The following is a 22,962-nucleotide window of genomic DNA, read 5'->3' as shown; positions in this document are numbered from 1 at the left end:
CCCCTGTGACATATGTTTACCTAGGTAACCTTCACATGTACCCACAAACCTAAAATAAAAGTAAATTTAAAAAATAAAAATGAACAAACCATCTTAAAAAGAACATTTTTGACCTCCTAAAAGAAATCCTGTATACATTAGCAGCCACACTCCAGTCCCTAACCCAACCCCATCCCTACCACTTCACTTTCTGCCACTACGAATTTGCCTGTCCTGTGCCTTCGGGGTGAATGGACTCATGCAGCATATGGTGGCTTGTGACTGGCTCCTCTGATGTGACACAGTATTTCAGAGTTCATCCGTGTTATAGCATGCCAGTACCTCATTCCTTTTTATTACTAGGTAATATTCCATTTTGCAAATATACCACAATGATGTTTATCTCCTCATCAGTTGACAGTTGGGTTGTTTCTACATTTTGGCTATTTTGATTAATCCTGTTATGAACATTCATGTACAGGTTTTTGTGGAAACATGTGTTTTCATTTTTCTTGCATATATACCTAGCAGTAAAGATTTATATTTACTGAGAAAAATCTTCATCTAATCAGCCATGCAAACTTGCATATTAGTAATAAGTGACATTTCATTCTTCATATAATTCTTGATTCTTTATAAAAGGAGAAAAATAAATTGGCACTGAAGTTCTTTGTTTTTTTGTTTTGTTTTTGAGTCGGAGTCTTGCAGTGACACCCAGGCTGGAGTGCAATGGCACCATCTCGGCTCACTGCAACCTCCATTTCCCGGGTTCAAGAGATTCTCCTGCCTCAGCCTCCAAGTAGCTGGCATTATAGGTGCCTGCCACCAGGCCTGGCTAATTTTTTTTTTTTTTTCGAGATGGAGTCTCGCTGTGTCACCCAGACTGGAGTACAGTGGTGCGGTCTCGGCTCACTGCAAGCTCCACCTCCTGGGTTCACACCATTCTCCTGCCTCAGCCTCCCGAGCAGCTGGGACTACAGGCGCCCGCCACCTCGCCCGGCTAATTTTTTTTGTATTTTTAGTAGAGATGGGGTTTCACCATGTTGGCCAGGATGGTTTCCATCTCCTGACCTTGTGATCCACCCACATCAGCCTCCCAAAGTGCTGGGATTACAGGCGTGAGCCACCACACCCAGCCTAATTTTTTTTTTTTTTTTTAAAGTAGAGACAGGAGTTCACTATGTTGACCAGGCTGTTCTTGATCTCCTGACCTCAAGTGATCTGCCTGCCTCAGCCTCCCAAAGTGTTGGGATTACAGGCGTGAGCCACCGCACCCGGCAAGTATTGAATAAAGATCTCAGTTCATGTGTTTTCCTTTATTATAAACAGCACAAATGGGTCCTTCCTCACTCTGAGCAAATGTATGCATTTATAGCAGTGCCACAGAGCGACTTATATTTTATCTGACATGGTCAAGAGTGTCCTAAGAATACATTTATCAGGTAGTTGAAGTCTTCATCTTTTAAAATATTTACTATTTTTTCATTAAAATGACAAATAGATTTGTCTTCAAGAGGCACATTACCTCTAGTGATTCCTAATGATTTGTTACAATTACTGATACCTATTACCATATGATTTCCACACACGATCACAAGAACTACTGAAGACTTGCTTTAGGATGTGCCCCAATTAGCAATGTCTCCTCTGTCTACATCAGACCTTATTTGGATTCTTCTCATTTTGGTGTCTATTCCAAGACTCCCAGGACTGGGACCTGCCAAGAGGTGTCACATGTCTCCTGTCCCCGCCAGAACTGGTTTATGCCCAGCACTGCTTTCAGTTCACTGCCCGGGGGCACAGCTCCTCAATTGTCCAAAAGGTCCTCGGCTCCAGAGTTGGCCCTGTGCTATAGAGTGAGGGGACCAATGGCAGATAGACTGGCCCCCAAACCAAGTCCCTTTTCAGTTACTTTTTCCCAAAGCAGAAAAGTTCCTTTTGTCTCATTTGGGGAAAAAAAGGGGGCAGCTTCTCCTCTGTGTGCCTGGGGAGACATCCCTCAAGACACTCTGGGTTGTAAGGGGAGCCCCAATCAGGCCAGCTAACACAGGGAAGGGGATTTTTTTTTGGCTATGTCAATAAACGCAGCAATAACATGAGTGCCAGGTACAAACTGAAGGCAGCTCTGAGGGTGTTCCTGGGAGCCCCGTGGCTCTGTTCCCACCAGTGCCTGCCGTCCTCAGGCCGGTTTCCACGGTGTTGCCTGCTCATCCTCAGCCCAGGACAGGGAACGTCCTGGACAGCCCGCAGTGGCTGGGCTCTGGCTGGCTGAATCACAAGTCTCAGAAGAGTGGAAGGGGTAAGAATGGGTGCGCTGGGTTCAGTAACATCCCGCCCAGTTCATGGCCACCTAACACACACCCGAAACTGTGACCTTATTTGGAAGTAGGGTCTTTACAAACATAACCAAGTTAGGAGGTCATACTGGATTAGAGTGGGCCCTGGATCTGACGGCTGGTGGCCTTAAAAGAAGAGGGAAATCTGGAGATGAGAGAACGCCATCGGGAGATGCGAGTGGAGAGTGCAGTGATGCATCCACCAACTGGGGAGCACCAAGGGTTGTGGGAGCCACCAGGAGCTGGAGGAAACGGGGAAGAACCCTTCCCTGGTGCCTTCAGAGGGAGCACAGCCTTCCCACACGTGGATGTCAGACTTCTGGCCTCCAGCACTGTGGGAGAGTCAAATCCTGTGGCTTTCAGCCCCCTGGTTTGTGTCACTTGTTCTGGTAGCCCCGTGACACTTGCAAGTGGAGAAGCAGCCACATGGGCTCCCAGCAGGCAGTGACAGCCAAGGACTGCAAGCTCGCTCCCTCTCAGTGCTCAGGCACCCTCTGCTGCCTTCCAGGGAAAGGCACAGCTCTGCTGGAATCCTCCCCACAGCAACAAATGTCCTTAACCTATTGTCACAAAGGTTCTAATAAGAAAGAAAACTTATTCCACCATGGGGCTGGAGATTTCCTCTTGGAGCCCCCATTCCCAGTACTTGATATTGTTTATCCTCTGTAAATGGCTGAAGCCACAGAGTTGTCTGTTATTTTCCTCCTTGCATAAAACCTGGAACTCTGTAGTCAGGGAAGGACTCAGAGCCCCCTCTACCTGCCTGGCTCAGGCAGCACCCTCAGTTCCTTCCCCAAAGATTGTATTTCTAATACTCTGTGAGCTGAAAATTCAAGTAACCAAGCTTGCATGAATTGTCTTTGGGTGTAAGTAGGTTGGAAGTGACAGCCTGGGGCTCAATTATCAGCAAAATGTGTAAGATTTAGTACTTGAACTTTCTAATATTTAAATAGACTCTTCAGAGGTCTTTAGAATTTGCTTCCTGATTCTGGGTCCTGTTGCCCCTGGTGCAGAGAGCTGTCCCTGCACCTGCCTGGGCTGGTTCCTGACTGCAGCCCCAGCTACAGAGGCTGTCAGTGCTGAAGCTCAGTCCTTTCTCTGTTATGGAAACACCAGGGGTTCAGTTTAGAGTCCTGCTGTTCACTGCAAAGAAGGCCAGTGACTGAGACAATGAGCCTTGCCAAAGAAGAAGGCTTTAATCGGGTGCTGCAGTGGATGAGAAAGATGTCTCAAAGCCCTCTTGCTGGCCGACTAAAATTAGGGGTTTGTATAGCAAGGAAGAAATGTAACAGTGTATGGGGAAAACAGGAACTCGGGAGGGGGAAGGAAGCAAGCATGATTAAGGAGGGGCCTGGCTTCTCACTGTGTGGATGCAGTGAACTGGTGAGTTTCAATTCAGTCAATACCTTCTCAGAGGCCTGGGGGAGTCCTTTCCCAGGAAGGAACTTAGATAAAACACATGTAAGTTTCAAGCTTAAAGACCCAAAGGGTCAATTTCTATGTATATCCCAAAAAGCTGTCTATGGGACTGCTGGGTTGGTTTCACTTCACAGTTACCCCAGCTGCTCTGGGGCCACGGAGCTCATAGCCTTCCCGTCCACTCTTCCCTCCCTCTAGGGAGCTAAGCCCGGGTGAGAGCCTGCACACCTTTCCCAAGGGTCTCCCTGGCATTCTGCAGGTTCCTTTGGATCGGTGGTTTTCAATCAACATAAATTTCTGGAATCCCGTATCTAGATGAAGCCAGAGGGCAGAGCATGAGTTGTGTGAGCTGCTGGCCTTCAAAGGTCCTTAAGGGTCTGGCTCACAGAGGCAGGGGCAGCCCAGGCTCTGCACCTGCCCAGTGCAGGGGGCAGATTCTGGGGCTCAGCCCACATGTTGAGAATACGCTTGAGGTGGCAGTGCCTACCTTCTCCTGCTTGTCCTCTGAAAGAGGTCATGTTACTCCCAAGTGATTTTTTATTGATCCTGGGTCTCGTCTCTGGCCCCCCTTTCCCTCATTTCCTCTCCTTGAGCAGGCATCTATTTTTTTATTTTTTTTGAGACAGGGAGTCTCATTCTGTCACTCAGGTTGGAGTGCAGTGGCTTGATCTCAGCTCACTGCAAGCTCTGCCTCCTGGGTTCGTGCCATTCTCCTGCCTCAGCCTCCGGAGTAGCTGGGAGTGCAGGCGCCTGCCACCACCCCCAGCTCATTTTTTTTTTTTGTATTTTTAGTAGAAACAGGGGTTCACTGTGTTAGCCAGGATGGTCTCGATCTCCTGACCTCGTGATCCACCAACCTCAGCCTCCCAAAGTGCTGGGATTACAGGCGTGAGCCACTGCGTCTAGCCGAGCAGGCATCTAAGTCTCTGCCTACTGTGATAGGTTAGCAATGAGGCCCGACTTCAGGTTCTTCAAAGGAGGGTCTCCAGCCCAAGTCAATAGGGAGAAACTTTGCAGCTTTTTTTTTTTTAATGTGGTAAAACACATCATGTAAACTTTATCCTTTAACCGTTTTTTTTCTTTTGCTTTGTTTTGTTTTTTGAGACAGGGTCTCCTTCTGCCACACAGTGTCATGAACATGGCTAACTGCCCCCTGACTTCCCGGGCTCAAGTGACCCTTCCCATCAGCTTCCCCCGGCAGCTAGGGCTGTAGGTGTGCACCACCATGCCCCACTATTTTTTTTTCTGTAGAGATGGGGGGGTCTCACAATCTTGCCCAGGCTAGCCTTGAACCCTGGACTCAAGCAATTCTCCCAGCCTCCCAAAGTGCTGGGATTACTAGTGTGAGCCACGGCGCCCGCCGCCCCCGTCCATCTTTTTTTCTTTTTTTTTTTTTTTTTTTTGAGACAGAGTCTTGCTCTGTCGCCCTGGCTGGAGTACAGTGGCCGGATCTCAGCTCACTGCAAGCTCCGCCTCCTGGGTTCCCGCCATTCTCCTGCCTCAGCCTCCCTAGTAGCTGGGACTACAGGCACCTGCCACCTCGCCCGTCTAGTTTTTTGTATTTTTTAGTGAGACGGGGTTTCACCATGTTAGCCAGGATGGTTTCGATCTCCTGACCTCGTGATCTGCCCATCTCGGCCTCCCAAAGTGTTGGGATTACAGGCTTGACCCACTGCACCCAGCCCATTTTTTTTGAGACGGGGTCTCCCTCTGTCACCCAGGCTGGAGTGCCCTGTCTAGATCTTGGCTCACCGCAGCCTCAACCTCCTAGGCTCAAGCGATCCTCCCACCGCAGCCTCCCGAGTAGCTGGGACTACAGGTGGGCACCACCACTCCTGGCTAATTTTTCTATTTTTAGTAGAGACGGGGTTTCACCATGTTTCCCAGGCTGCTCTTGAACTCCTGGACTCAAGCGATCCACCTGTCTTGGTCTCCCAAAGTGCTGGGATTACAGGCCTGAGCCACCGCACCCAGCCTCGTTTTTAATTCTCACAATTCTCAAGGATAGTCGCGACAGGCCTCGGTGTTTCCGTCTGACCAAGGAGACATGCTGAGAAAAATCCAGTGGCTTTTCACACAGACCATGGTGCGGGTCCTTTGCCCTGGCACCTTAATCAGGAAAATTAGCCCTAGTGAGCCCTGGTTTCCTCATCTATAACACTGGGAAAATAACCGTATCTACTCCATAACCTTGATTTGAGAGCTAAAACCAGATAATTTATGTACAGTGCTTAAACAGTGTCTACAAATAGCAAGGGTTCAGTAAGGAGTCAATATTAACATCATAATGTAAGAGGAAAAAATTCAAAGTGTGGTCCATGCCTATATTTCAGTTCTATGCCGCCATTAAAAATGGTGTTTACATTTTGTGTTTACAAAATTGTTTAACGCATGAGGAAATTTTTATGTTAAATTTTTTTCAAGTTTCCAAAATCATATATACTGTAAGATTTCAATTATGCTTTAAAAAAACCCCAGTAATAAAAACGCAGGAGGAAATACGACAAAATATCAACAGTGGGCATATCTGGGTAATGAGATTGTGCATAACTATTTTTCTACTTCTCTCTCCTTCAATCTACTTCCCAAGGAGCAGATAACTGTCTCTATAATTATAAATACAATAAATCAAAATGTAAGTAAAGTCGAATGTGCACTCATCGAGCTTTGTTTTCCCAGACGGTAGTGGTCCCCATCCCGGGCTGCACGCGAGGATCCCCCAGAGCTTGTTCTCACCCAGGTCGGGGCTGCCCCCTGCCCAGTGTCATCACTGGTAGGCGCCACCGAAAGTCTGATGAGAAACAGCTGGCAATTTTGAATCAGAAGCTGACAGTGGCTCACTGGTGTTATCAATACACACACAGCTTCGCTCTTATTTTGAAGAGAGAATCAGTGCAGCTACACGATTAGAGCTGACCGGCTGAGCGTTTTGTGATCTGAATTATCAGCACCTGGAGAGCAGGGCGCCTCCCAATGAGTGTTGATCTCAGCGCTGGCGGCCCTTTCTCCCCATTTTGACCTGTTTTGCCATTTCTCTCAATTGCCTCCCTGGCTCTCTCTAAGAAGCAGGGACGAGAAAACCACTGAGGAAACTGAAGAGGCCACGAGTTGATTCTGTGCCCAGCTCAGACCGTGGCTGATGCTCAGAGGCACGTGGGCTCTCGGAGGGTGGGGATGAGCTGGGCGGCCCCATGGCTCCGCCTGGCAGGGCCCCCATGCTGCGCTTCTGTGTGCTCCACGGCAGCCAGTTCCAGGCATGGGGCATTCCTGGTGCACTTGGCAGGTGATTGACTCAGTGCTGCGATCGCCACGGGGCCTTTTGAGGATGATGCCCACAATCTCTGTTTTACTCCGAGGAACACAGCAGCTGCCGAGGTTGGACATCACTCTTCCTAACACCTGGGAGATACATAAGGAGTGCTTTAAATGAAGCTTCAAATGTTTCTAGTGATTCCAGAGGGGCCCTGAATGTGTGGATGCTCCAAGCTCCCCTTCTCTCTGCACTTAGCTGTGTGGTCATTCATAGCCCAGCAACTCACCTCACAGAGGTCAGGAGGGAGGGGAGGCTACACATCTGCTTATTCATTCATAGAAAGCCTTGACCCCATCAGTGCCAAGTCCCAGCATTTTGTTGAACCACTTACATCAAGACAAGGCATTTGTGCTGCATCAACTCAGCAGTGATTGCCAGAGTCCTGTATTCATCATTCCTCCCGGTGTTGTCCTTTTAAAAATAATCTACACGTGAGTATATCATGAAAGTGTGCCAAACTGGTACAAACTGGTAAGCTTTTCTTTTTCTTTTTTTTTTTTGAGATTCAGTATTGCTCTGTTGCCCAGGCTGGAGTGCAGTGGCACGATCTCGGCTCACTGCAACCTCTGCCTCCCAGGTTGAAGCGATTCTCCTGCCTCAGCCTCCCGAGTAGCTGAGACTATAGGCACATGCCACCATGCCCGGCTAATTTTTTTCTTTTTCTTTTTTTTTTTTTTTTTTTGTATTTTTAGTAGAGATGGGGTTTCACTGTGGTAGGATGGTCTCGATCTCCTGACCTCATGATCCGCCTGCCTCGGCCTCCCAAAGTGCGGGGATTACAGGTGTGACCCACCGTGCCTGGCCAGCTTTTCTTTTTCTATGAGTTTGTGGTCCCCTGCCAGGACGTCCCATCAGTTTGAAATAAATGGACACATCCCTTGGCCCTGCATTTACAGCCCCCACCCCCATCACTCAAGTCCCCATGTCCCCTCTCCAGATCTGCACCCACAAAGCACCATGCTGAGATCGCCTGACTGCCCTGCCTTTGACCTTCCAGGCAGCAGCGTTCCCAGGAAGGGAGTGACCCCAGGCCTCTGTGGGAGAATTGCAAATGGTGGCACACCCTTGGTTTTCCAGGGTTAGACCCCCTCGATGAGTCTGAGAGCCCTACAAACCCAACTGTGGCTTTGAAATTCATCATGGGGTCATTTTCTGTATTTGAAATAAAACTGGAGAAAATGAGATTCCAATCTCCGTATGGCTTTGCTAATTTTCCAAAAGGTTTGCGCTGAGACAGCAAACAGCAAAATGGAACTTTCTTGACAACAAAGTGCATCTGCATCGCCTTCAAAGAGAAGCGGGCACAGCCATGCCCTTGCTCTCTGGGAGTCCCCGTGCAGACTGGTGGAGGTGCTTGGAGCACCTGTCAGAGGGCTGGTGTCCAAGAGCCAGGGGGGTCCCTACCCAGCTCCCACTCACCCCCGCAGCAGACAGACTGCATGAGGCTTGGCTTCTCTGCCTGTGAATAGGGAACACGCCAGGGACGCAGTCCTCATCCACACTACCTAGGCTCAAGGTGCTGGCAATGTGTGGCCCTTCCTTCGCTCTGCCCTTGCAGGTGTGGCCACCGGTGCTGCACAGGCCTCTCAGGCATCTGGCTGTTGTCGTTTTGCTTTTGGTTTTGGAATCTGGTCTTTGGGGTTGCTCGGTTTCGTTGTGCTTTTGAATGTCAACCTAGCATCGGCTATGATTTCCGGAGTTCCGGTGGTCCCCTAAGATGGATACAATCCCTAAAAATAAGGTGATGATCCCTACACATATTTATGACCATTTTAAAGACTCACACATGGTTCTCTGGGCAGACTATGCGGCGCCCCAGTCTGTCAGAAGTGCCTCTTCAGCAGGTGACTATCATCCTGCATGTCCTGCCCCTCAGCTGGTCACCCAGCAAATGCTTTGTTGTAAAAAAAAAAAAAAAAAGAAGATAATCAAAGTGTTGCCTTCTTCCTACTTTACTTTTTTCTTTTTCTTTCTCTCTTTTCTTTCATTTATTTTTATTTTTATTTTATTTTATTTTTTTGAGATAGGGTGTTGCTCTGCACCCAGGCTGGAGTGCAGCGGAACAACTACAGCTCACTGCAGCCTCAAGTGATCTTCCCACTGCAGCCTTCGAGTAGCTGGGACCACAGGTGCACGCCTATGCCACAGCCAGTTAATTGTACTTTTTGTAGAGACAGGGTCTTGCTCTATTATCAAACCTGGTCTCAAACGCCTGGCCTCAGGCGATCCTCCTGCCCCAGCCTCCCAAAGTGCTGGGATTCCAGGAGTGAGCTACTGCACCTGGCCCCACTTTTCCACGGCTGGCCCCAGGGGTGAGCACACTATTGCTCTGTGTACCTTTAGAGACTGTTTTCCAAAAAGTGGCTGCCATCTCCCGGGAGCCCGTGAAATTGCATGATCTGGAGTCAGCCAAGCCTTTAGTAACTGATTGTTTTGTTTCTTCCTCTTCAAAATGTGTGGGTTATTCCAGGGCCATGTATCAATTTGTAGGTCAGAGTGACCCAGATCTAATCCTTACAGCACTAAGGCAACAGTATCAGGGCCCTGGCCCTCCCTTGGCCTACAAATAAGAGTAATAAAGGAATTGACGTCAACAGATCTTTGTCATGATAAGTTACTGTGTTACAGGGATGCAAATTTCACAGCTTCAGATCCTGTCAAAGTTGTTCTAAGCCCAAGCTCTGGGTGTTGCAACTATGGTTTCATTGTCCAAAAAAAAAGGTGGGGAGGAGGGGCTACTTAAAGATACTTTAGGCCGGGCGCGGTGGCTCAAGCCTGTAATCCCAGCACTTTGGGAGGCCGAGACGGGTGGATCACAAGGTCAGGAGATCAAGACCATCCTGGCTAACACGGTGAAACCCCGTCTCTATTAAAAATACAAAAAACTAGCCGGGCGAGGTGGCGGGCGCCTGTAGTCCCAGCTACTCCGGAGGCTGAGGCAGGAGAATGGCGTGAACCCGGGAGGCGGAGCTTGCAGTGAGCTGAGATCGGGCCACTGCACTCCAGCCCGGGCGACAGAGCAAGACTCCGTCTCAAAAAAAAAAAAAAAAAAAAAAAAAAAAAAAAAAAAAAAGATACTTTAAAAACTTGGTTTAGGTCAATTGCATTAAAAAACAGCTTTTCCTTCAGGCCCCAAAGCCTGAGGGTCAGCAAAGAGCGCTTAGAGACTTGGTTCTCCCCGAACCTCCACCCCCTCTCCCACCAAGTGAGGGCCATCAGGTGAGAATGATTCATTTCTCACTTGAATAGACCCTTTAAATAAAGATGAGTCATTTTTCTGAGAATAAGTCCTTGACATGAAATTGTACAATCTGTTGCCTTTCTAAACACCTCAGTTTTAAGGAAGCAGAATGACTTCAATATCAGGGCTTGTAACAGGCACACAGAAGGCAGGGGATGGGGCCTGGGGAGGACTGAAGACCCTTGGGTGAGTTTCAGGAAGGCAAATAATGACTTACCAGCACGACAGCATGGCTGCCTTTCCTGTGAAAAGCCAGTGTTGAAACATGAGTGTTTGTTCCTCCGCAGCTTTGGGCTGTGATGTCTGCAGTGTTTAATAAGTCATTTTTAATTAGCTTCCATCTACCGTGGTGCGTGGCTGGCTGTCTGCACAGCTCTCCGGGCTGTCTCCAGGAGGCCCTATTTTATTGGCCATTGATACCATGTCTGCTCAGAGATACGATCAGAAAATATTGGTGTTCCCGCATGACACACAGGAGGGGGCACGGATGGCATTACCCAAACAGCCCAATAGGCCAGGCGCAGTGGCTCACGCCTGTAATCCCAGCACTTTGGGAGGCCGAGGCAGGTGGATGATCTGAGCCCAGGAGTGTGAGACCAGCCTGGGCCACATAGTAAAATACCGTCTCTATAAAAAATACAAAAATTAGCCAGGTGTGGTGATGTGTGCCTGTAGTCTCAGCTGCTTGGGAGGCTAAAGTGGGAGGATCACCTGAGCCCAGGAGGTTGAGGCTGCAGTGAGCCAAGATCGTGCCACTGCACTCTAGCCTGGGCAACAGAGCAAGACACTGTCTCAAAAAAAAAGCGGCCCAGCACGTGACAGGGTGAGCATGCTGGGATTTTTCATGAGCAGTGCCCTGACCTGTCCAAGGGCACAGCGTACCATTATCTAAATGACCAAGGTCCAGAAACTCTTTCATTCCCAACTTTTCAGTGGTTAGAAGGTGCCAGAGGCCAGCTACCTAAGAAGGGAACTGACCAGTTCCCAGGAGGAAAATACCGCCTGTCACTGCACTGAATTGGGGCAGCCATGGCTGAACAAAGCAGGAAGGAGCTGATGGGCACGAAGAAGGACTGGACTGGAATGAGGACCCCGGCTGTCCAGCACATTTCTCAGGGAAGAGGTGTGTGGCACAGCCTCTAGAGGTCTGAGACCAAAATCATGCAGTGTGCGTTTGGTGCATTCACAGCAGGGAATAGAAATGACTGTCTGCCTTCCCCATCACCCCAAAGCCAAACTGCCATCCTTCCAGTGTGTCTGCTGCACTCATGGCATGGCCAGCAGGAGGAGCAGAAGAAGCTGGGGTACTGCTGAGCCCCTACTACTCCCCACCTCCCCACACCTGTCCACCTGCAGCAGGGATGGCACGGAAAACCCGACGTTTCATCAAGATTTAGCATGGTCCTCTCAAAGCCCAGGGGAAGCCATATTCAGGGAGGGGGTCATGTCTGGGAGGAATAAAATTGCCCAAAGAGGCTGAGAGTGAAGCCTGTGGGTTGGAGGGTGAATGAGAGAGGCTGGCGTATTTGGGAACCCAAGGTGTCAAGGTTTCCTGAGGCTCCCGTCCCTGTCTGTCTGCTTCCTTTCTCTCCGTTCCACCTCTTGCCCCTGCGAGCAGAGACGGCTGGGGCCCCAGGCTAGTACTGACCAGCAGGGGTAGAGTTCCGTTCCCTGGGCGCCTCGTCCATGCATGTGTGTGCGTGCACACAAAACAAGCACTCCAGAGCTCCTCACCACCCAGCCCTCTCTCCTCATGGTTTTCCCAGTATGGAGATTAGCCCTCGCCATGGACAGGCTGAGTAATGCCTTGGTGCCCACCCTCTCCAGATAGCCTACTCCCCACGTGAAGCCACCCCCAAGAGCTCGTCTTTGAAAGACTTTATAAGGTGCATGTGTCATTTGCACTTTTGCTCACATTGCACAAAGACCTACTTGAGGAAAGGAAAACTGCTATGATTGGTGCTAATGAGAGGAGTTGCATTCCAAATGTCTCCCAACCAGAACACACTTCGCAGTAGCACACACGAAAAGGAAATGTGTTCTATCTAGGAATCACTATGTTATTTCACTGATCTGAATGTTGTCACCTGAGGGCATCTAGCAACGTGCTAATACCTAATTCAGGAAAGCTGGATTGAACATGGGCACCTGTGAAGCAGTGGAAAAGGCAGCGGAGCTAAGACGTACAACAAAGAGAGCCTGTTTTGTTAGAAACAGCTACCTCTGGAAGTCAACGTTTTGTATTTCTTGTAGAGGTCATACTTTTATCCTATCATTATGCAAAACTGCTGGTTCATGTTTAACGTGACAAAAATCTACCTTTAAAGTGGAATCTTTTGAAAGGGTGTGTTAAAATTACTCTCAAATCTCTTCCAAAAGCTAGCTGCTAAGCAGGAGTTCTCATGGTAGACGTTGGAATTACCCAGCCACCACCCTGATGGGACGCTTTCTGAATGCAGATGGAAACAACGACTTAACTGCAGCTTCCGATGCATCAGACACAAACGCTGGATAAAGCTGCTCACTCACACGAAGCACCACCTGCTGCCGCTACCTGGAATATCCACAATGTTTGAAGCTTGGTGGAAACAGAAGTTGGAAAAAATAGAAAATAAAACAAAAGGATAGAAGGAGGGTGCTCTGAATTCCACTTCCTTATATACCAACAAGAGCTCCTTCAGTTTGTCGTGGACACCTTCAGGTGAGCACAGCTCAGGCATCGCAAGGACACTCCGCTGATGTAAGTTGGCCTTAGTAGGTTTTTCTTCCATGAGCGAATTTCTATTCAGAGCAAGTAAAACACAGCCCGTGACACTGTTCCTAATGTCAACAGCGCTGTCTGTGCTCAGCCCGTTGTACGAGGTGTTGGAATACATGAACACTGTAAATGGAATATCTTGTCTCTCATTTCTGTCTTTAATCATTGGCTGCCTGCACTCCAGTTACACCTGGGCAGTGCTCTGATCTGCAGGTTTAACTCCAGGGGAAGCTTTACTTGTTTGATGACAGCCGTCAAGTGAACCAGATGTTACCTCTAGTAAGAAAGGATGGGCAGGTAGGGTGTGATGTCTGGGGTGCTCCTGACTCAGAGTGGCTTCCTGGCTCCCCTCACCCAGTGGGACGTGGATGCCCTTGTCCTTCTCTTCCACAGCATCCCTGGCTTTTCCCTCATGGTGCCCATCACACATTCCAGCGAGACGGATTTGTGGGATTATTTGCACGGTTGAAGTTGGTCTGTTCCACTAGTTTCCTGACTCCAGGAGCTCAGCGCTTTTGTCATTCTTTCTTCACTCTGTGCATGTAACACACAAGAGACGTTTCCTGAATGAACGCCTACTGATGCTGTGGCACAAATAACAAAACACTGGGAAGTCGTACATCTTGCCAGCCCTACTGCTGACCCTGAATGATTGGAATCAGTGCTTCAATTTTAAACATTTGATTGACAAGTTATTTTCAGCAGTTTGCCCTCAGAAGATGACCTTGTGTCGTTTACTTCTAACCTGATCTGGGCTTAGCGTATCTACTCATTCCTTAGGTCAACCACAGCCTCATAAGCAGCTACGTTCAATCAGCTGTCACAGCCCTGGGCAGAGACTTCTCCGTGAAGAACGCCAAGAGTAATTTTCTCACTTACGCTAACAGTTTGACGACTTCAAACGCATACTTTTTTTTTTCCTTTTTGAGACGAGGTCTCACTATGTTGCCCAGGCTGGACTTGAACTCCTGGACTCAAGCAATCTTCCTGCCTCGGCCTCCAGACTAGCTGGGACATAGATGCATGTCACTGTGGCCAGCTCAAAGGCATACTTTTTCCTTCACTGATGGTATCAAGACATGATAGAGCACAAAGCATATTTCCTGAGTGATTTTTTAAAAAATTCAACCACTTGTACACAGACTGTAACACGTAACAGCAGCAGTCGTGAGGAACTGCTTTGAGACTTGCCGGTTCTCAGACTTGCCTCTTGCCAGGGAAGGGACCCCAACTAATAACAAATGTCCTCCCCTAATGAAGTCCAGACCAGATCTTTCATGGACCCAGATTTTATGTGCAGAAATGTGGAACATCCACAGTTGGAAAACCGTGAGTGCTCGATGTGAAATGAAGGCAACACTCCTCAATTCTGAGATGGCTTTTATTGTTTTTGGAATGTAATTTTTGGGGAAAACATTTCTAAGCCTGGTCACAAACCATCCCTCTCACAACAACAACAATGAACTGTTGAAGTACAGTTTTACAGAGTATTTTGGGGGCTTTCTTCTCATGACAAGAGTTCTTTCTTATGGTACAAATAATTGTGCCCTTTCTCACAGCATAAAATATACACATAAAATAGTAAAACGGGAGAGAAGTACTGACAGTGGGTGAAGCCAGGTTGACGTGACTGAGAGGCAAGATTCAACATTAGGAAAAAGTGAGTAACCTTACATATCTGCTTTTTATTCCAAGGAAATCACACACTGATGATTTTGGAAAGGGAATCTGCAGGACAGTGGAGGTGGGGAGTGGCACAGAGAAGCTTGCAGAGCAGTTGCCGTTCGATCATTGGAGTAAGGAGAGAAGCTGCCAAACTTGGGACCCAAAGGCTTCATGGTTTTTTTTTTTTTTTTTTTTGAGATGGAGTCTCGCTCTGTCACCCAGGCTGTAGTGCGGTGGTGCGATCTCGGCTCACTGCAAGTTCTGCCCCCAGGTTCACACCATTCTCCTGCCTCAGCCTCCCGAGTAGCTGGGACTACAGGTGCCCACCACCACGCCCGGCTAATTTTTTGTATTTTTAGTAGAGACTGGATTTCACCACGTTAGCCTGGATGGTCTCGATCTCCTGACCTCGTGATCCGCCCACCTACCTCAGCCTCCCAAAGTGCTGGGATTACAGGCAAGAGCCACCACACCCGGCCAGCTTCTTGTTCTGAAACGACCCTTTTTGTCGTTGGAATGTTTTCAAATGTGCTAAGACTTGTGATTAGTCTAAGTGGAAAAAATAATTTTTTCCTTTTCCTTTTCCCAGAGTGAAAAGAGATTATACTAACACACTAAGTTGGTCTGTAGATGCCTGTTATTCACTCACCGGCCCCTACAGACCTTATAAGCCTTATAGAATCTTCAGTCATCAAAGACTGAAGAATAAGAAGGTCTCACCCACATTTCACCGGAGGGTAAAGCTGTTCTCAGACATGGTCTTTTCATTACAATGTGTTCTTTTCAGTCTAGCTGGTTCTTTAGCTAGAATACCAGGGAATTCCATGTCTAGGTATAGATTAGAATTTTTGTATAAATCCCAGGCTCTGGGAAGAGCTGCGTGGATGTTGGCATCTAGAAGTAGGCAAATGGAAGCTGCATAGTGGAAATATCCCTGTTTCCTTTTGATTCTAATCACACCCACCTGGTCTAAGTTAATTTCCATTTTAATCTATGCTAACTGTTTCCGCTTAATTATAAATTCCTATTGTGTCAAGGTTTGTAAAGCCAGGTTGAGACACAGTTTATTCAAGGCTGATATTTCAATAAAAAAACATCTATCCAAGTACAAATGTAGTTTCAGAAGGTAAAAAGTAGTTATTGTTTTGATTTACAAAATTTAAGGTAAAAAAAAAGATGTAATGTCTTTCTCCAATTGTATTAGTTTATTTTTATGCTGCTGATAAAGACATACTCGAGACTGGGCAATTTACAAAAGAAAGAGGTTTAATTGAACTCACAGTTCCATGTGGCTGGGAAGCCTCACAATTGTGGCCAAAGGCAGGGAGGAGCAAGTCACATCTTACGTGGATGGCAGCAGGCAAAGAGAGCTTGTGCAGGGAGACACCCCCTTATAATGACCATCAGATCTCAGGAGACTTACTTGCTCTCATGAGAACAGCACGGGAGAGACCTGCCTCCGTTATTCAATTACCTCCCACAACACGTGGCAATTCAAGATGAAATGTGGGTGTGGACACAGCCAAATCATATCACCAATCGAGGTGTTCTTGTTTACAGACACAAAGACCACACTTAGTCCTCGTGAGATACACAGGTGATCTTTCAGGAGACCATCAGAAAGAGGCTGCTTGGGTCCCGTCCGAGGAGAGACAGAAGACTGAGCCGTGGCGTACACTATTATCTGACGCAACAGCCTTTTCTGCAGGATATTAAAGGACTGTATAAATATTAATTATCTCATTCATCCTCATCACTTTGTGTGAGACAAAGACATTATACATGGCCAGTCACCCATTTCACTAGGCTAAGTATCTAAAGCCACCTTCCACATGTAATCGTTAACATTTTGAAATATTTTCACCTTTTTATTATTCAGAGATGTTGAGTTTATGAAGGACTCGATCCTTTTCGGTTCTTTCTGCCCCACATTAATAAACCACTTTGAGTTACTAAACATTCCTGCCTCTCTCCACCTCTTTCCTTTTTTCTACATTAATTTAGCAAAATTACAGAATGTAAGTATGTAAAAATAACAGTAAAGCCACTCATAAGCTCACAATTACTAATAATTACCATGATATTTGATGAGTGTCCATCCTAAACATTTTCCAAATGCACAGGCTCACACATTTTTACTTCCTTTAATGTTATTTCATGTTCATTAATATCATTATTTTAAATATATTTAATTTTTTTTTTTGAGATGGAGTCTTGCTTTGTCACCCAGGCTGGAGTGCAGTGGCACAATCTCGGCTCACTGCAAGCTCCACCTCCCAGGTTCACGCCATTCTCCTGCCTCAGCCTCCCAAGTAGCTGGGACTACAGGCGCCGCCACCAAGCATGGCTGATTTTTTGTGTTTTTTTAGTAGAGACGGGGTTTAACCGTGTTAGCCAGGATGGTCTCAATCTCCTGACCTCTTGATCCGCCCGCCTCGGCCTCCCAAAGTGCTGGGATTATAGGCGTGAGCCACCGCGCCTGTCCTATATGTAATTATTTTTATGTATCATTATTATTTCTTTGTTTTTATTTTTATTTTTTTTTTTTTTTGAGACGGAGTCTTGCTCTGTCGCCCAGGCTGGAGTGCAGTGGCCCGATCTCAGCTCACTGCAAGCTCTGCCCCCCGAGTTCACACCATTCTCCTTCCTCAGCCTCCCAAGTAGCTGGGACTACAGGCGCTGCCATCTCGCCTGGCTAGTTTTTTGTATTTTTTAGTAGAGACGGGGTTTCACCATGTTAGCCAGGGTGATCTCGATCTCCTGACCTCGTGATCCGCCCGTCTTGGCCTCCCAAAGTGCTGGGATTACAGGCTTGAGCCACCGCGCCCGGCCTTCTTCTTTTTTTTTTTTTTTTTTTTTTTGGAGACTGAGTCTCATTCTGTTACCCAGGCAGGAGAGCAGTGGCACAGTCTCAGTTCGTTGCAACCTTTGCCTCCGGATTCAAGCAATTCTTGTGCCTCAGCCTTCCGAGTAGCTGGGATTACAGGCACAACACACCACCATGCACAGCTAAATTTTTTATTTTTAGTAGAGACGGAGTTTTGCCACGTTGCCAGGCTGCTCTCAAACTCCTGGGCTCAAGCGATCCACCTGCATTGGTCCCAAAGTGTTGGGATTACAGGCGTGAGCCACTGTGCCCAGATATCATTATCACTGTTTTTAACAGCTGAATATTATTTCACTGTATGGATGTGCCATCATGAAGTTAACTAACCCCCTATACCTAAACTCCAAGGTCATTTCAACACATTTGCCATTGGAAACCTCTTACCTCTGTCTCCAGCCCAGACAGCAGCCTGGTTGGCTTCCTTCTAAATCATTCTCCATGGCCAGTCACACTGAAACCAGGGACACATATAAAGGATTGTGTTATTTTGTTTCCTTTACAAAAATGTATTATACCCTGCAACCTGTTTCTCTCATTTAAAAAATACATTATAAAAGCTCTTCCAGAGAATTTTAAAATAGCTGTATAATATTTTATAGTATAAATACACCACGATTTGTGCAACCATGTTCCTCAGTGGGCATTCAGGTTATTTCCTGATGTTTGCCACACTAATATTGCCACCCTAGACACTCTAGAACATCGTGTTTGCATATCCATGTGTGTAATTTCACAGCACAAGGGCAAGGAAGTGGGAATGCTGAGTCAAATGGTGTATTTGTCATGTGAATAGATTTGTCTGAGATGATTCTTAAAGGCATTCACACCAAAGTGGGGAAGAATTCAAGCTGCTCTGTCAGTTTCTTCCACACAGATATTCTAGCGAGAAATAACAAATACTTTGTGTGTAGACATGCAGACAAAGCAGCTGATGCTCAGAAAAGGAACAGGACTGCTCAAGGTCACAGCTAAATATTTCAGAACCAGGACTAGGACTAGATCTCCTGATTGATTGATTGATTGATTGATTGATTGATTTTGAGATGGAATTTTGCTCTTGTCACTCAGGCTGGAGTGTGGTAGCTTGATCTTGGCTCACTGCAACTTCCGCCTCCTAAGCAATTCTTCTGCTTCAGCCTCCTGAGTAGCTGGGATTACAAGCACGTGCCACTATGCTTCGCTAATTTTTGTATTTTTAGTAGAGACAAGGTTTCACCATGTTGGCCAGGCTGGTCTCAAATTCCCGACCTCAGGTGATCCGCCCACCTCAGCTTCCCAAAGTGCTGGGATAACAAGTGTGAGCCATTACGCCCTGCCCGTCTCCTGATTCTTTGACAGAACCTTTTGCACAACAATAACCTTTTGCTGGGTGATGAGGAGTTGCTGAAATGAGAAAGAAAAGGTGTGTGTCAGTTACCTATAAGCCCAAAACATCAAAGGTTAAAGTGATAGCCTTTTACTGAGTTCGTGATTCTATGGGTCAGCAATTTAGGCTGGCCTCTGCTAGGAGGCTCTTTTGGTTGGAGTTTGGGTTCCCTCATGTGTATGTTGTCAGCTGGGGGTTCTTGGTTTTTCTCTGTGCTCTTTTATCTTGAAGTATGCCAAAAAGGAGTGCAAGTGTGTAAGATCCCTGGAGACCTAAGCCCAGGGATAACATGTTATCACTTCTGCCATATTCTGTGGCTAAAGAGAGTCACAGGAGAGCCTAGGTTCAAAGGGTGATAAAAACAGGCTCTACCTCTTAATGAGAGGAGCAGCAAAGGCACATTGCAGAGGGCATGGATCAGGAAAAGGTGGAGAATGGAAACCAGGTTTGCAATTTATATGCCAAGTTGTCAGGTGCATCTTTTTTTTTTTTTTTTGAGATGGAGTCTCACTCTGTCCCCCAAGCTGGAGTGCAGTGGCGCAATCTCGGCTCACTGCAAGCTCCACCTCCCGAGTTCATGCCATTCTCCTGCCTCAGCCTCCCAAGTAGCTGGGACTACAGGCGCCCGCCACCACGCCCGGCTAATTTTTTGTATTTTTAGTACAGACGGAGTTTAACCGTGTTAGCCAGGATGGTCTCGATCTCCTGACCTTGTGATCCACCCACCTTGGCCTCCCAAAGTACAGGGATTACAGGCGTGAGCCACCGCGCCCGGCCCAGGTGCATTAATTTTATCCCCTAATTTCCAAACAATTGCTTTGGTATCATGTTGCTGTGCCTGTTTGGAAAATCACGGCTCTGTAAGAGCATAAAGTAGTATTAGTGGTAAAATCCCAAAAAGTCTTCCCAAGGTACCTGAGGCACACTTGGGGCACTGTAATATTAGGTCAAGCTTCTTTCTGTTTTTAAAAATAGATTTTCAAATAAGAAAAATTATTCTCTATGGCCATTTTATTCTCATTTTTAATACATTTTGTATTAGTTGCTGGTGTGTGCCCTCTTTACTGCTCTGTTTGAGAACACTGCAGCTACATAGAACTGTTTGGGGTTTTGTGTGTGTGTGTGTGTGTGTGTGTGTGTGTGTGTTCTTAGCATGTTTCTGTAATTTTCCATCTCACACAATAAAAACCTAAGAGTGCTCTACAGGTCATAGAAACAGCAGGCAATAAACAAAGTTAGACGTAGTACACTTCCTTTTAATATTCCAACAAAAGCGTGTCCTTGGAGATGAGAGCAGGTGGGGGTGCAGGTGAGGGGTCCCGGGCATCCATGGGACACAGAGAGCCCCTCTGAGGGACTCCCGTGCACTGGGCAGACAGCAATCTCTATGTACAGAAACTTCTGGGCTTCAACCAAATCTACAGTGAATTTGGGGTGTGGGTTCAGGACAGGAAGAAAGCACACACACGTTAGCATTTTGCTCTTTCCTGAATTGGCAGCTTAGTATGGAAAATGACCCTCTGGGACACTCCCGTTTGTCTAACTCAAGTGGGGCGTGGAAGGAAAGGAAACTCCGTGAGACTCCGCTGAGTCTCGCGCAGGGCACCTTGTAGCCGTCTGGGGCACACTGGCCCCGCTTTGCACCCACAGCTGGATTCTCCACTCCTGAGCAAGACAAGGAGCCCCAGACAAAACGCTCAGGATTCCAGAGGATGAGGTTCAGGATCCTCAGCCTTCAGAGTGAAAATCCACGAGGCAGAGGAGGTTTAAAACAACAGAAACAGGCATGTGGGGAAAACCATAGGTTCAATGAGCAGCACTGTACAGACATTCTCTACAAGAAATTCCTGCGCAGAGGAAACAGGATACCAGGAAAAGTGGAAACCCCATTGTTCACTTGGAGGTAGGAAAAGAAGTAGGTGGGTGATTTGTTTCCATAGTGACTATTATTAAAATAAGACAAACTGACACCTAGGAATTTCTAGAACATTCTTTGGGTTTTTCTCCCTTTCAAGAGCTGAGCCAGTCACTGCACCAACTGTGTGTGTGTATGTATGTATATGTGTATGTATGTATGTGTGTGTGTACATGTGTATGTGTGTGTATATGTGTGTGTGTGTATATGTGTATATATGTGTGTGTATGTGTTTAATTTCCTGCTCATTGCCCTGCAAGGAGGTCCCCTGCTCCTGACAGGGAGTGGTGATTTTGTGAGATTTGTGAGATGATACCCACTAAGGCCTTTTATGCTCGCCGTTTTGTAACAAACAGCCTCTGGAGCTTGGGAGGAGCGGGGAGCCTGGCCGCCCAGGAGGACAGATTAAGGGTCCACGTTTAGAAACCAAACTCCTGTGATGTGGGTTCAGAGGTCACCAACAGCAAATACACATCTTGTAGTTTGGGGTAAAGCAGGAACAAATAACATTTTAAGCTTTAGGATTAAATTGCAGATACCCAGAACAAAATTCCTATATGTCATACATGCTATTTAAATGGTTTAATTTTTTTTAAATCTCATTTATAAGTGGCCAAAAATAATAATTGTGAAAGATAACTTGGTCTTCTTGTTTATATTCAAGGACAACTCAGATTAAAGCGATCCTTTAAAAAGGCTTGAAAAGGAGAATAAATCAGTATCGGTGTCTAATTGACATACAAAAAGCTATACATACTGCATGTCTACAACTTGATGAGTTTGGAGATAAGTACTCACCTGTGAAACCATCACCATAATTTATGCTGTAAGCATATCCATCACCTCCAAAAGTCTCCTTCCACCCTCTGAATTGCTGTTATTAATTATTTTGTGATACAAGCACAAGATCTATGCTTTCAGCAAATTTTAAGTATACAATACAGTGTTGCTAATGATACGCCCATGCTATACAGTAGATCCCTAGGACTTATCTTGTATAATTGAAACTTTGCAGTCCTCAGATTGATCCTGCCCCCTCCCCCTCCCCCATGCTCCCTCTCTCATCCCACCCCTGGCAATCACTGTTCCGCTCTCCGCTCCTATAAGCCTGACTCGTTTAGATTCATCATGCAAGCAGCATCAGGCATATTTGTCCTTCTGTGTCTGGCTTATTTCACTTAGCATAATGTTCTCCTAGATCACTGGACGACGCGTGTTAATTAGATCTCTAAAACCAAGCGTAGGACCAGGCGGACGTGTGGAATGCAGCTGTGGAGGGGGGAGTCTAATCATTCTGCCCACTCTAACTGCCAGGATGAATCGCTCCATGGACGGCACGGTCTGAAGTAATCAATATCAATTTTCAAGACAGCTGAAATGTCCGATGAACCACACGGCAGCCGGGTGCAGCGGCCATGAGCTGCTGTCACTTCCCAGTTACTGTGAAAAGGAGAAATAAACACCTGTCAGGCCCTCCTACCCACGGAGGCGGGCGGTCTGCAGAATCTTGTTCAACAGGCTGTGTTTTCTATGCCACACCGTGAGCTTGGGTCTTCACCTCTGTAAACACAGAGTAAGTGGGCCAGTTCTCAACCCCGGGACGGGACGGTCAACTTTTACCATCTGTCCCCATACTGGTGAGGGGAGTACGTGGGAGGCTGCGCTGTGCTCGGGCGGTGGTGCTGTGCCTCCAAGTGCGAGTGTATGCAAATATGTGAGAGTGTGAACATGTGTATATGAATGTGTGGGGGGGGCTTAAATGTGAATGTGAGTGCCGGTGTGTGTGCATATGAATGTGAATGTGTGGCCTGTGTGCATATGTGTGTGCATATGAATGCCAGTGTGTGTGTGCTCATATGAATGTGAGTGCCTGTGTGCATATGGATGTGAGTGTGTGAGTGCCTGAGTGTGAGCATATGACTGTGCGTGTATATGAGTGTGAGTGCCTGGGTGTGAGCATACACATGTGTGTATGAGTGTGTGTGCCTGGGTGTGAGCATACACGTGTGTATATGAGTGTAAGTGTGTGAGTGCCTGTGTGAGCATATGTGTGTGCGTGTGTATGAATGTGTGTGAGTGCCTG

The 22,962-nt window shown here is 47.0% G+C and overlaps 1 long non-coding RNA gene across 1 annotated transcript in view; it reads left to right on the top strand.

Annotated features, from left to right (window-relative positions):
- The window catches only part of LOC111551032, a 41,876-nt gene that overhangs the window by 3,352 nt on the left and 15,562 nt on the right, over positions 1 to 22,962 (top strand). The window contains exon 2 of the long non-coding RNA XR_002734243.2: positions 22,194 to 22,452. This is a non-coding gene — a long non-coding RNA (uncharacterized LOC111551032). The remainder of the gene's footprint in view (positions 1 to 22,193; positions 22,453 to 22,962) is intronic.

Source organism: Piliocolobus tephrosceles, chromosome 18, assembly GCF_002776525.5.
Source record: "Piliocolobus tephrosceles isolate RC106 chromosome 18, ASM277652v3, whole genome shotgun sequence".
Lineage (NCBI taxonomy): Eukaryota > Metazoa > Chordata > Mammalia > Primates > Cercopithecidae > Piliocolobus > Piliocolobus tephrosceles.
Note: the sequence above shows the minus strand (reverse complement) of the source record. Positions and strands in the feature narration are given on the sequence as shown.